Genomic DNA, 10,814 nt, shown 5'->3' on the forward strand with positions numbered 1-10,814 from the left:
GATAAAGCAACAACCAAATCTACGCGTCGAGTTATTTAAGCACAAGGACTAGTAAAATTTAGGTCTAATGGGCCGAAAACACAAACATGCCGAAAAGCAAAACAACAAAGTTATATAAGACGCCTTTTGGGAGAGGTGTCAGTTGCTAGGGGGTGCAGAAAGTTGACATCTGAAGACCAGCCGTCATGTCACCTAGTCGGTCCTTGTCCCATTGCCTATAGAGCGTGTGCCATGGTTGGCACTACAAGCATGCCATGGAGCCAATAGATTTTTACGAACTTCAGCCATATTTAAACTTAAGCAGCGGAAGATATAGGGGCTGTTTGATTTGTAACTAATTTTGCTAAAGGTTGCCACACTTAAGGTTAGGCGAGTTTGACCAATTTAGGTGAGTGTTTGGTTCAAGCCATACCATAGTCAAGCCACACTAGGGTCCCACATAGCATACATACAAAAAGTGTGGCAAGATTCCCTTAGGCTTGCCAATTTGTGGCTCTCATTTTGATGAACTAACCTTAGTCCATATATGCTGGTTCCGGTCATCGCGGGGCGTCGTCTTTTATTTCTTTGCAAAACAATCGGTGGTTTTCTAACTCCACCCACGTCGACGTGCATCGATCAGCTGAATGAAGCATTAGACACAAGGAATATGTGTGTGCAGGGGATCAAGATGCATGCATGCATGATTCAAATTTGTAGAAGCGGGAGTCCTAGATCTCTCTCGCCGTCCGGGTCATCATCTTTTTATGTATCCTGCAACAAATTGCACGCTGGCGGTCGGTTTACTAACCCCACACACAGTGATAGACGGTGTGCCTTGATCAGCTGCATTCAGCATTAGACACGGAGAATATGTGTATACAGGAATCAAGATGCACGCAACTAAGTATCTGTTGCCATATAGACTGGCATCCAAAATCCAGAAATAAGAGAAGGATGGATGTACAAGCCTCCTCAGCGATCGCGATTCTCGACCGTTGGATCGGGCTGATTGATGCGTTTTCGTCCGTTGGATCGACATCTGAAGGAATCTGGGCCGTCAGATCAAAATAAGTTACTGCTGAAATGAATAGTAACTTCCATTCAGTTTTCCTTATTGTTTTTTCTTACCATAGAATTACTATGCTGCCTCGTTGACGTGTGGGGCCACTCGCTGGTGGGCCGCGCCGGCCAGCGACTGTGGCTGGGAGAGTGGACTGTGCGGTGTGTGGCCTCCTTCAGCGCGCAAATATCCCGTGCCACCACCGAAAATACCGTTCCCTACCGAGGGTATATTCGGTATTTCCTGTGATGGGTCTGTGCGTGTCATCTGATGGTTGGCTCGTGGATGGATGAGGTCAAGCAAGGCGTCGATTGGGTAAGAACCCTAGCATCCACTCCCGTCGCCGTTCCTCTCATGCCGCCTACCTAACCGCTGCTCCTCTCCTCGCCGAGCTCGCTCGTCGCTGCCGCATCCCATCCCCGTCGCGCTCCCGCCACCATTCCTCCTTCCCTCCTACCACTCCCCTCCGCTAGGCCTAGAAATCGACGAGGAGGCCGAGCCGCCACCCGCTACCGGTCCTCAGACCGTCCTGATCGACCAAGCTCGGGGTCGAGGGGCGCGCCGGATCCGGGCGCGGCGGCTCATATCCCCCATGCTGCGCGGAAGGACGGCGACCTCGCCACCCGGTAGCCGCCTTCCTGGTCAGCGCTCTGCGGACGCGTTCCTGGCGGACTATGTGGCTGCGCCCGTCGAGACAGAGAAGGAGCACATGCCCGCCGACAGGTACCCCAGATGCTGTGGCCGCGGCTCGAGGGCCTGGATTTGGCCGCCGTTAGAAAGTACGCCATAGATGGGATTTGGAAGGTGAGCCCCCGCATCTTGATTTGATTCAACTCGTTCCTTTCTAGCTGGTACTGATATGTGATGGGCCGGATTTGGAATATGCCTTTCTCATTGGATTGCTGCTCAATGATACCGTCATGACCAAGGGTGCCATGATAGCTGATTAAATCTGCAAATTCTTTTCCATTGACAGCGGCGTTGTTTGTCAACTACCTTGATAGGTTCCTCTTCGTCTATCCCCTTCCTGTAAGTCTATGATCTCATTAGCAACTGAAGAAACCCTGCTAAAATCCCATAAAGTTGTTGGAATCATTGAGAAATTGATTTCTCATGGCAGGAAGGCAAAGCGTGGGACGGCTCTTGGCAGTGGCTTGCATTTGTCTCGCTTCAAAGATGGAGGAGACCTATGTGCCACTCCCCATGGACCTGCAGGTCAGTGAGTGATGCATCTCATCTCATAATAGACCTCCACGTATTGAATGGTTATGTCTTTCAGTTTCATCTCAATTAATCGATGGTTTTTGCTTGACAGGTGATTGAGGCAAAGTCTTCCTTTGTACGGCAATGAGCATAAAAAGGGTGGAGCGGTTACTTCTTGCTCATTTATTGACTACTTCCTTCACAACTTCAATCATCATGACACACCCTCCATGCTCGCATTCACCCGTGACCGACCCCATCTCGAGCACAACTAAAGGTATGAAAGTTAAATCAGATCCCTTTTATAGTATTCATAGATCAATGTGTTAAATCGAATATCACTTTTAGTATCCATCAATGAATGTGTAAAATTTGGCAGCGATCAATTACTAAAGTTTGAGAATTTGGATTGCAGGAGCTGATTTTTGGGTTCAGACCTTCATAGTTTGCTGCACCTGTTGCACTTGCTGTATTTGGGTTGCTGCACCTGTTGCACTTGTTGTTATTTGGGGAGCGCAACTTCAGTGGTTGGAAGAGCTACAACTAATTGCATGTGTATAAACAAGGTAGTCATCGTCTCAATGTTATCATTAACTAAACCATTTGCCACCATTACCTAATATGTTAATGCGATGATGTTTTGTAGGAGCGAGTGTTAAGATGCTACAAATTGATTCAGGACAAGATAGCAATGGGAACCATGGTCATCAAATCGGTTGGATCATCAATGTTCTATGTGCCGCAAAGCCCGATAGGCGTGTTGGATGCTGATGTATGTCTCAGCCAACAGAGTGATGATACTGTTGTTGGATCTCCAGCAACATGATACCACAACTCTTCGACAAGCAAAAGGATGAGAATTGGCAGATGACCAATCACATGTCGTGATGTACTTAAGGTGTGTTTCTCACCATCTTGGCTGTTTTGTTGTTTCAAACATCTCAATTTAGTTTGGTCACTCGAGAACTGTAGTGTTGTTAAGTAGTTGCTGGAAGGAACAAAAACACAATAGTTAAGACTTGACCCATAAAAACAAACGGTTTCTCGTGAGCCTATTCATGAAATCGACATATGTAAGGGGCATGTTAAGCTGTTAGGGTCAACCTTACAAGTAGAAACACGATGAATGGATATCTGGTGATGGTACATCAGAATCACCAAACTCAACAGAATATAAGCATGTGGTACTAAAAAGTACTGCTAGAAATTTTCAATGTTTAGATGGTGTGATGTTCCATGTTCGTCACTGTTGGGAATACTTTGATAGGACTAAATGAATAATAGAACCCTTTGTGTTTTATATGATTTATTATTGAGGGCCTGTTTGGAAGAGAGGGTTTGGGCTAGGAGTTGGTTTAATTTGTACATTAGGACAAAGATGATTCAGTGATGAAACCATAGTGCTAATTCAATGTATATATCCTACTCAATGTGCACATCAACATTCTTATGAGCAATTTAATATGTCCATCTCATTCGCCGTTATTTTCGCTGAAGATTATTTGAAATTATCAGGCAGTGGCCCTCTTCAAGTCCTACTTTGGTTGAACTTTTAATGAAGATGCTATTAGGAATAACTTGGTGTTTATATACCAACTTCTTGATGTTAAGGGCACATACAGTTTTGGACTTTGCTTGGTGCTTCAGTTTCCACCATGGATTGATTTCTTCTGTGATACCGACTCTGCAACTGTGCAAAGATTATGGACATCAGTTATCCTCAGAATCTCTCACCTGAAATTCTGAAGTTATATATAACCCAGGAAGGCGTACCGTCGCCATTTTCCTCCAAGATTTGAAATAGAAAATAATCTGTCAAAACTGAAAGAAATTGGAGTACTAAAGGTCTGCTTGTACTATCATTTTTTTGTTTGAATTGTGCACCAAAAGAAATTGTTGCCAATCAGTTAGTAGCATAATTATTGACAGGGAGTATTTAGGATAATCGATGATTTTTATGTAGATGCAAAAAAATCTGTTAGAAGTTGTTCCTTTTTTTTCTGTGTGCAACTTTTGTATATGGGGGTTCATGAATATCATTTGTACTGTCCAGATTGTAGCTTGTACTGCCATTTCTAAAAAACAGTACACCAAAAGATCAGTTCCAGCTCCATACTGAACTAGCGGGGTTGTAAGTGGACGCAGTGCATTACAATACGATATCCCTGTCTCATACATAACAAGTCGGAACTCTTCTATTGCAAGTATCTGTCAAGATGGGATATTCAGATCGCTCTGTGTAGTGGGCGCCTCATCATTTATAGGAAAGTTATTAATTCTAGGAAGCGATTGCATGCTCATGTAGGACTTGATGAAGGAGAGGTGAGTACATGAAAATATGTCCAGAGAAAATTCTCTTTATTACCTTCCTTTTTCTATTTTGAGATATATTCTTCAGTTCCTTTTTAAGATATATTCTTCAGTTTATTTGTACATTGATGCCCCAGGTCTGGTGAGCTTGTTTATTTTTGAGATATATCTTCAGTTTATTTTTACTATTTATATACCTATATTCATTGACTTATCATGTGAAACTGGTGTTTCAGTATTTTGAGATTTATTATTTATATTTGACTGCTTCATTGTTCTCTGAAACTGCAGGTATGTCCCAAGTGAACTAGATTATTATGATGATTTTGTCGATTCATAGTTCTTTTTGTCATGAAATAAATGGTGTTCACCTTTGGGCAGTTCAAGTGATGGAAGATATTGTTTCAATAATATTGAAGCTTTTTAGATACTATGGCAGTTGAGGTTCATTTGAAGTCGCGGATGGATGTATGATTTATGCACAAATGTATAAGCGCCATGTAGTGGTTAATTAGAGGTATACATTAGTGCATACAAGTCTTTTATTCTTTGCTTCATGACCTGAACAATGAGATACATTATTAGCTTAATTGGAGTATTGTCGGTTAGTGCAGTATCTATGGACTGTTAATATTGCTGTTTTTGTTATTCTATGCATGTGAACACTGGTGAAAAGGGTGTCTTCGAAGAATGCATTTTTTCAATATTTCCAATTAAAAGGCTAAAATTAACAATTCATTTGTAATTTCACTATGAGCCCTGTTGTATATACTGCCAGGCTACACATGTATCTCTTACTATGTCATCAAGCACATGTTATCAGTTTATGCACAGATTTATCTAGCTTTGCCGTCATTTTTGTAGTCGATGTGTAGGTTTTACCATAGTATCCATTTTACCATTTATGGTGTTTGACTGTATCCTGTTTGCCACCGGGCTTATCTAAAACCGTACACTTCTTGCTAGCTCCCCACTAGGTTTCTAGGGTAAAATCTATAGCTAAAAATAGACGGTCACGGAAGGCAGGGCACATCTGACAGCCAAAACTCCCCACAGTAGTCCTTCTGCTTGTATTGTGCTTGGGTTCAAATATTTCGGCTGGAAGTTTTCGTGCAGCTGCAGAATAATTTAGAGTACAGTTCCCGGACCTTATTCATGTGTTCTTTTTATAGGTGTATGGAAGTACAAGTACGCTATGGCTAATTTGTTCCTCTTTTTTTGTTGTTACCGTGTCCTATCTCAGGTGTTCTTCGGCTAAAATTAGGCTGCTCCTGCCATGTCTACCAGTGAAATGCCTCCTTCCATGATAAAGCAGCCTACTCTTAGGTACTTGCATATGGTTGAACCGTCGGTTGTTCAGGCTTTTTTAGTAGTGATTTGGTGCACCAATAAATAGATGTTCCTACTATCTTAGAAAGTTTTAGCACGTGACAGGGGAAACTTGATTTATTGTTTGTGTGCTGCCTAATTTGTTTTGCAGGTACAGATCTTGGTGTTGATTCTGCCTCACCTTTCCAGTCGGTAGTGGTTTGGTTTGCTGCAGGTTTCCTCGGTTTTCAGGTAGCACCCCTCCCCCATTTATTTTACTTAGGTTTGATGAAATTTAGATATTGTTTGTTGTCGAATGGATTCAGAACCATTGTACTGGCATAAAAAAATAGATGGTGATGTATTGACACATTCCAAGTGTAGAATTACTTAGTGCCTTTCTTAGTGTGTGCGCAGTCCTTCATAGATGTTTACTATGGTGCCTGCTATTGGTCATAGTCATAGGGATGATATTTACCTTACTAAAAGGGCAATGGCTCATTACATTGTTAATTCCGGTTGCTTGGTTCAGTGTCATACAATATGATGCAGAAAATACTATAGTGGTTTTTATTCAGAGAAAGCACTTGATAAGAAGGGATTCAAAAGAAGCAACTAAATAGATAGGGCGAGCCTTGCATATATAAATGAAAAAATAATTTGTTACCATGATTCAATTGCACATATATCTTGAGTTGGATCAACACGTCACATTTGATATAGTGATTTGTCATGAGTGCCCTTTGTGAGATTTAGTGATTTTGGAAGAGCATTGATTCAGAATTAACAAACTTTGTTCTTCGATATGGAAGAATATGTTGTGTTGTTGCTATCGAGATCTAGCTTTCTAATTGTTGATCCTCTTCTAGGTTATTGGTGTTGTCAATTCACAGGACAAAAGAATTTTGGGGTTTCATGGCATCATAACCTTATTGATGGTTTTGTAGGAATTGGGCAAAGCTTGAGGATGATGTAGACCGCTGCGCCACCTCTCTTGTCATCCTGGTCGCTGCCTAGCCACTTTCTTCGATTCAGAGGCTTGTGCCACTACAGGTCTGTGATTCTTATCCACTCGCCCATTGTAGTGTAGCTTCACATTCTTGGGTTTCTAGTTCTTCATTTCTTCTTTTTGGTGACCGGTTGAGCTGATTTAGCTCTTTTCTTCTTTATCTGTTTCAAAAATTGGATACTTTAAAGGATTCGAATGGGGTTCATTGTGTGAAACTGAACCCTGTTGCCATGTCTCCACCTTCATGCAGTGGCCTTGACTAATGGGATCCTTTTAACGCCGCCGCTGGAGGGCCTTCCGCCTGAGCCAGGATCTCTTCTACCCTGCACCGCTGTTGAACTCATCCATGCTGACAGCCGGCTCCATGCTACACTGCTGCAGGCTGCAGGTAGCATCTCTATTCTTCTTTTTTCTCTACCTTAGTTTGAGCTTTCTGTTTCAGTTTTTGCAGCAAGATAACCAATGTCTTGGGAAAGCCTTCATACTGTATTTTATATATTGGTGAATTCTGCTTGAAGAATTCATGGCCCACTCCCTCTCTAAAACTTAATCAAATAAATATAATATATCTCCTCTACCCTTGCTACGAGAAACATCTTCTATGTTAAATATATAATCTTTGCCTTGTGTTGTGTACCACTTCTTTCAGAATATGACCCTTATTTCCCTTTAGTTTCTATGACTTAATTCTTTGCTTGAGCGACGGTTGTAGATACTTCCCTTGAAAAAATAAATAGTTTTAGATACTTGATCCATGTTTACGCAGACAGTTTATGATGGTGGTTTGGTTACATGTTTGTGGCTGGAACATGTGTACATCAGAAACTTTAACTACAATATAGTAGACATGTACAGGACAAGGCAAGAAATCAGAAATGGTTAGAGCGGTATGCCTTGAAGAGAGCCAAGAGGAAGAGAGGCGAGTGTACATGCCTGAAGACGTCAAGATACCACTTCCACGACGATGTCAACATCGTCGTGGTCTATCTTCACCGGCACCGGCACCGGGGGCGCCGTCACAACAGGGTTATGGAGCAGTAGCTGCAAACATAGAACCCCATATTATGATGGGTAACTGACTTTACTTATAAGACAACATGAACTGACAACAACAATTATACCATATCTGGTATTTTCATATTCTTTGTCATGTGTAGAATACATGGTCTGATAGAGTCAGTGTTTGTATGAACTTTTGGTGGATAAAGTGTTTTGTTCTCAAGAAAGTTCATCATTGAACACAACAATTTGATTGTGTTTTCTTGAGTTGCAAGACATGAATCTCTTCTACTGATGTTACTGAATGAATGCATATACTAAATCTGGATTACTACTGACTTAGCGTTACTTGCTTGACTAAAACGTATGGACCGGCACCCTTGCACCAAGGCGCGGTCCCGATCTAGTATTGTGATATTTGACGATCCATCAATCGAAGACTAGCTACTACCCCAGGGTCCCGAGTCTCCGGTCGAGGAGCCCAACACATTCACACGTCGTATGATCTTTGACTTGAGCAAAGCTACTAATCAACATTCTAGCCCGAAAGATAAAAAGTAGCACTAATCAACATGTATATATTGCACCACACACCAAGGTAAGCAAATATAGAAAATCTTACTCTCAAAATAGTTTACGCTCCGTTTTATAGATAAACCAGCTACTAAGTTCTAACAGCAAGTTGTTTAAGCACGAGGACAAACAAGTTGGTATCAGTCGCCAATTTTGATTGCTTTTAGATCCCTTATCATGATCAGTAAATCAATCTCAAGTTTAGGCCCTAAGTAGATCAAGTTTGATTGCTACTGTTTTGATGTTGATGTCAATTGCCCACTGTTAATCATGTTTTAATTATAATTTGCTACGGATCAGTACTGCTACCGAAATTGGGGATTGTTTCTAGGGTTCTTCAACATGGGGGTTTGCTACTGTTGATGTACTATGTACCCCTCTGCATTCTAATTTGATGATGCATACGGAACAGGACTTAAACATGATCAATTTTAATCAACATAACATGAAGGTGATCATTAGATGACGCGAATCAAGCATAATTCATGTTTAACCCTAATTCTTCAATTAGGGCTGTTTTCACCAAATCAAGCATTGATGTACACGAATTGGAGGGGAATGAGATGAAATGCTCACCAAATGCGCCGCGTAGCCGCCTTTTTCCCTTCGGGGCCCGCACAACGCCCACCGTTGTGCGACGGCGGAGACGCCGCGACGCCGTCGTGCCCTGGCCGACATGCGGAATGCGCCTGCGCCTTGCCGCTGCCCTTACGGACGCGCGCGTGTACGGGCCGTCGCCCTGCACCACGTCGCTGACCCCTTCATGACACGGTGGCCGGCGCCCCATCTTGCCCCCCTTGATGTGCCATGCGCACGGACGCCGGAGCCACGCTCGACGGAGAAGCGCGCGGGAATGACTCTGCTGCACGCTCCTCCGGCGAGCGCAGTCGCCGCGCCGCCATGGCCGGTGCGCCTCGAGCCGTCGTTGAACGTCGTCGCCGCTCTCGGGAGCGAGAAATGCGGGGGGAGGGGGGGGTCGAGGGGGAAATGTGCTAGGGTTCTGGCCGGCGGTTGTTTTGTTCCAGCCGAGATCAAGACGGACCGTCCATTTCCATCGGACGGCTGGCAGCAATGCTCGGCTCCGCACGGGCCTAGGAGCGCTTACGAGCCGTTCTCTCGGCCGGGCTTCGGCCCAGGTAGATTCAGTCCAGCAAAAAAAACGCTACTGGACTGAGCTGCATTTCGAATATCCGTGGGATTTTTTTGGGCCAAAATCACTGTGGCGATTTTCTGTTTTTCCCGTGCGTTTAAGTTAACTAGTAGACTTGCACGTGCAACACACGTATCATAATCTATGATAGAAACATCCATTTTAAATCTTATTTCTCTTTAGTGAGTCAATGTTATTGAGCCATGTGAATATGTGTCATGCGTAACGATCCGGATTTCTTATATCATCATTATTCAATTCTCAATCTACTAAAATAACAGCTAATCTTGTTCTAAATATGCCCTATGAAACTAAAGTCAAGTAATACGACTTAGTTTTCAAAATAGTGCTACTTCATAAAATAATAAGTATTATGATATGATGCAACATATATCTGTTCAAGAGTGTCAAAATATCTCCCATAAGTACTCCATGAAATTTAACATCAAGAGGCCACAAAATGACCTACATGATATATCCTCAACAAAAAGTTATATAAACTATCAAAACAATCATGACATCATGTTTATTTAAACTGTTGTAATCCTGTAATCGTACCCACACAACCAAACGGGTCAACTTCAAATAAAAAATTAGATAACTACTCCCTTCGTCTCATCATGTAAGATCTTAACAGAGGAAGTAATATAAACAGAACGAAACTACTTTAGGGCACGACAGTTTGCAGCCGATTCTTGCACGGCAACTGATCCATGCATCAGACATAAGAGAGTTGCTATCCAGATGACTTTCTTGCACTATGTTTGGACGATGCTACATCCAGTGGCGGACCTAGAGAGTATTTTGACTGGGGGCAAACTACCTGAGTGGGGGCATGTTCTATAAAAATTCAAAGAATACAAGTATATTTTTCAAAAATTACAAGCAAAACTCACTGGAATTTCAAATTTTGAGTGGGGGCCTGGGCCCCCACTCACCTCTACATAGGTCCGCCCCTGGCTACATATGCAACCATCTAGCCATAAACTAAAGCTGCAGCACACCACCGGATTGACTGTCGTGCAAGGATCGGCCACAGAAGTGTCAGCTGTAAAGTAGTTTCGCAAACATAATGAAAGGCCGAGCTGACTCATCGCGCATTTGGTGTGAGTGTGTGTGGCATCATTGTAAACAGAATGATGAAAAAGGAAAGTGATAATAAAAAGGAAAGGAATTGGACAACGCCCGCCCGACGCTATATATGTACTGTATTATTATCG

At 42.7% G+C, this 10,814-nt stretch overlaps 1 long non-coding RNA gene across 2 annotated transcripts; it reads left to right on the forward strand.

Moving 5' to 3' along the window:
- The first annotated feature begins 3,131 nt into the window (after window positions 1-3,131).
- Window positions 3,132-8,070, forward strand: LOC119305685. 2 transcript variants are annotated; one of them, XR_005148741.1, is made up of 7 exons: window positions 3,132-4,567; window positions 4,937-5,072; window positions 5,799-5,881; window positions 6,036-6,115; window positions 6,811-6,916; window positions 7,123-7,260; window positions 7,715-8,070. It is a non-coding gene; the product is annotated as an uncharacterized LOC119305685 (long non-coding RNA). The 2 variants fall into 2 exon arrangements; XR_005148742.1 differs by lacking the exons at window positions 3,132-4,567; window positions 4,937-5,072 and adding an exon at window positions 5,491-5,688 and having other exon boundaries at window positions 7,718-8,070.
- The last annotated feature ends 2,744 nt before the right edge of the window (window positions 8,071-10,814 follow it).

This window comes from Triticum dicoccoides, chromosome 5B (assembly GCF_002162155.2).
Source record: "Triticum dicoccoides isolate Atlit2015 ecotype Zavitan chromosome 5B, WEW_v2.0, whole genome shotgun sequence".
NCBI classification, from domain to species: domain Eukaryota; kingdom Viridiplantae; phylum Streptophyta; class Magnoliopsida; order Poales; family Poaceae; genus Triticum; species Triticum dicoccoides.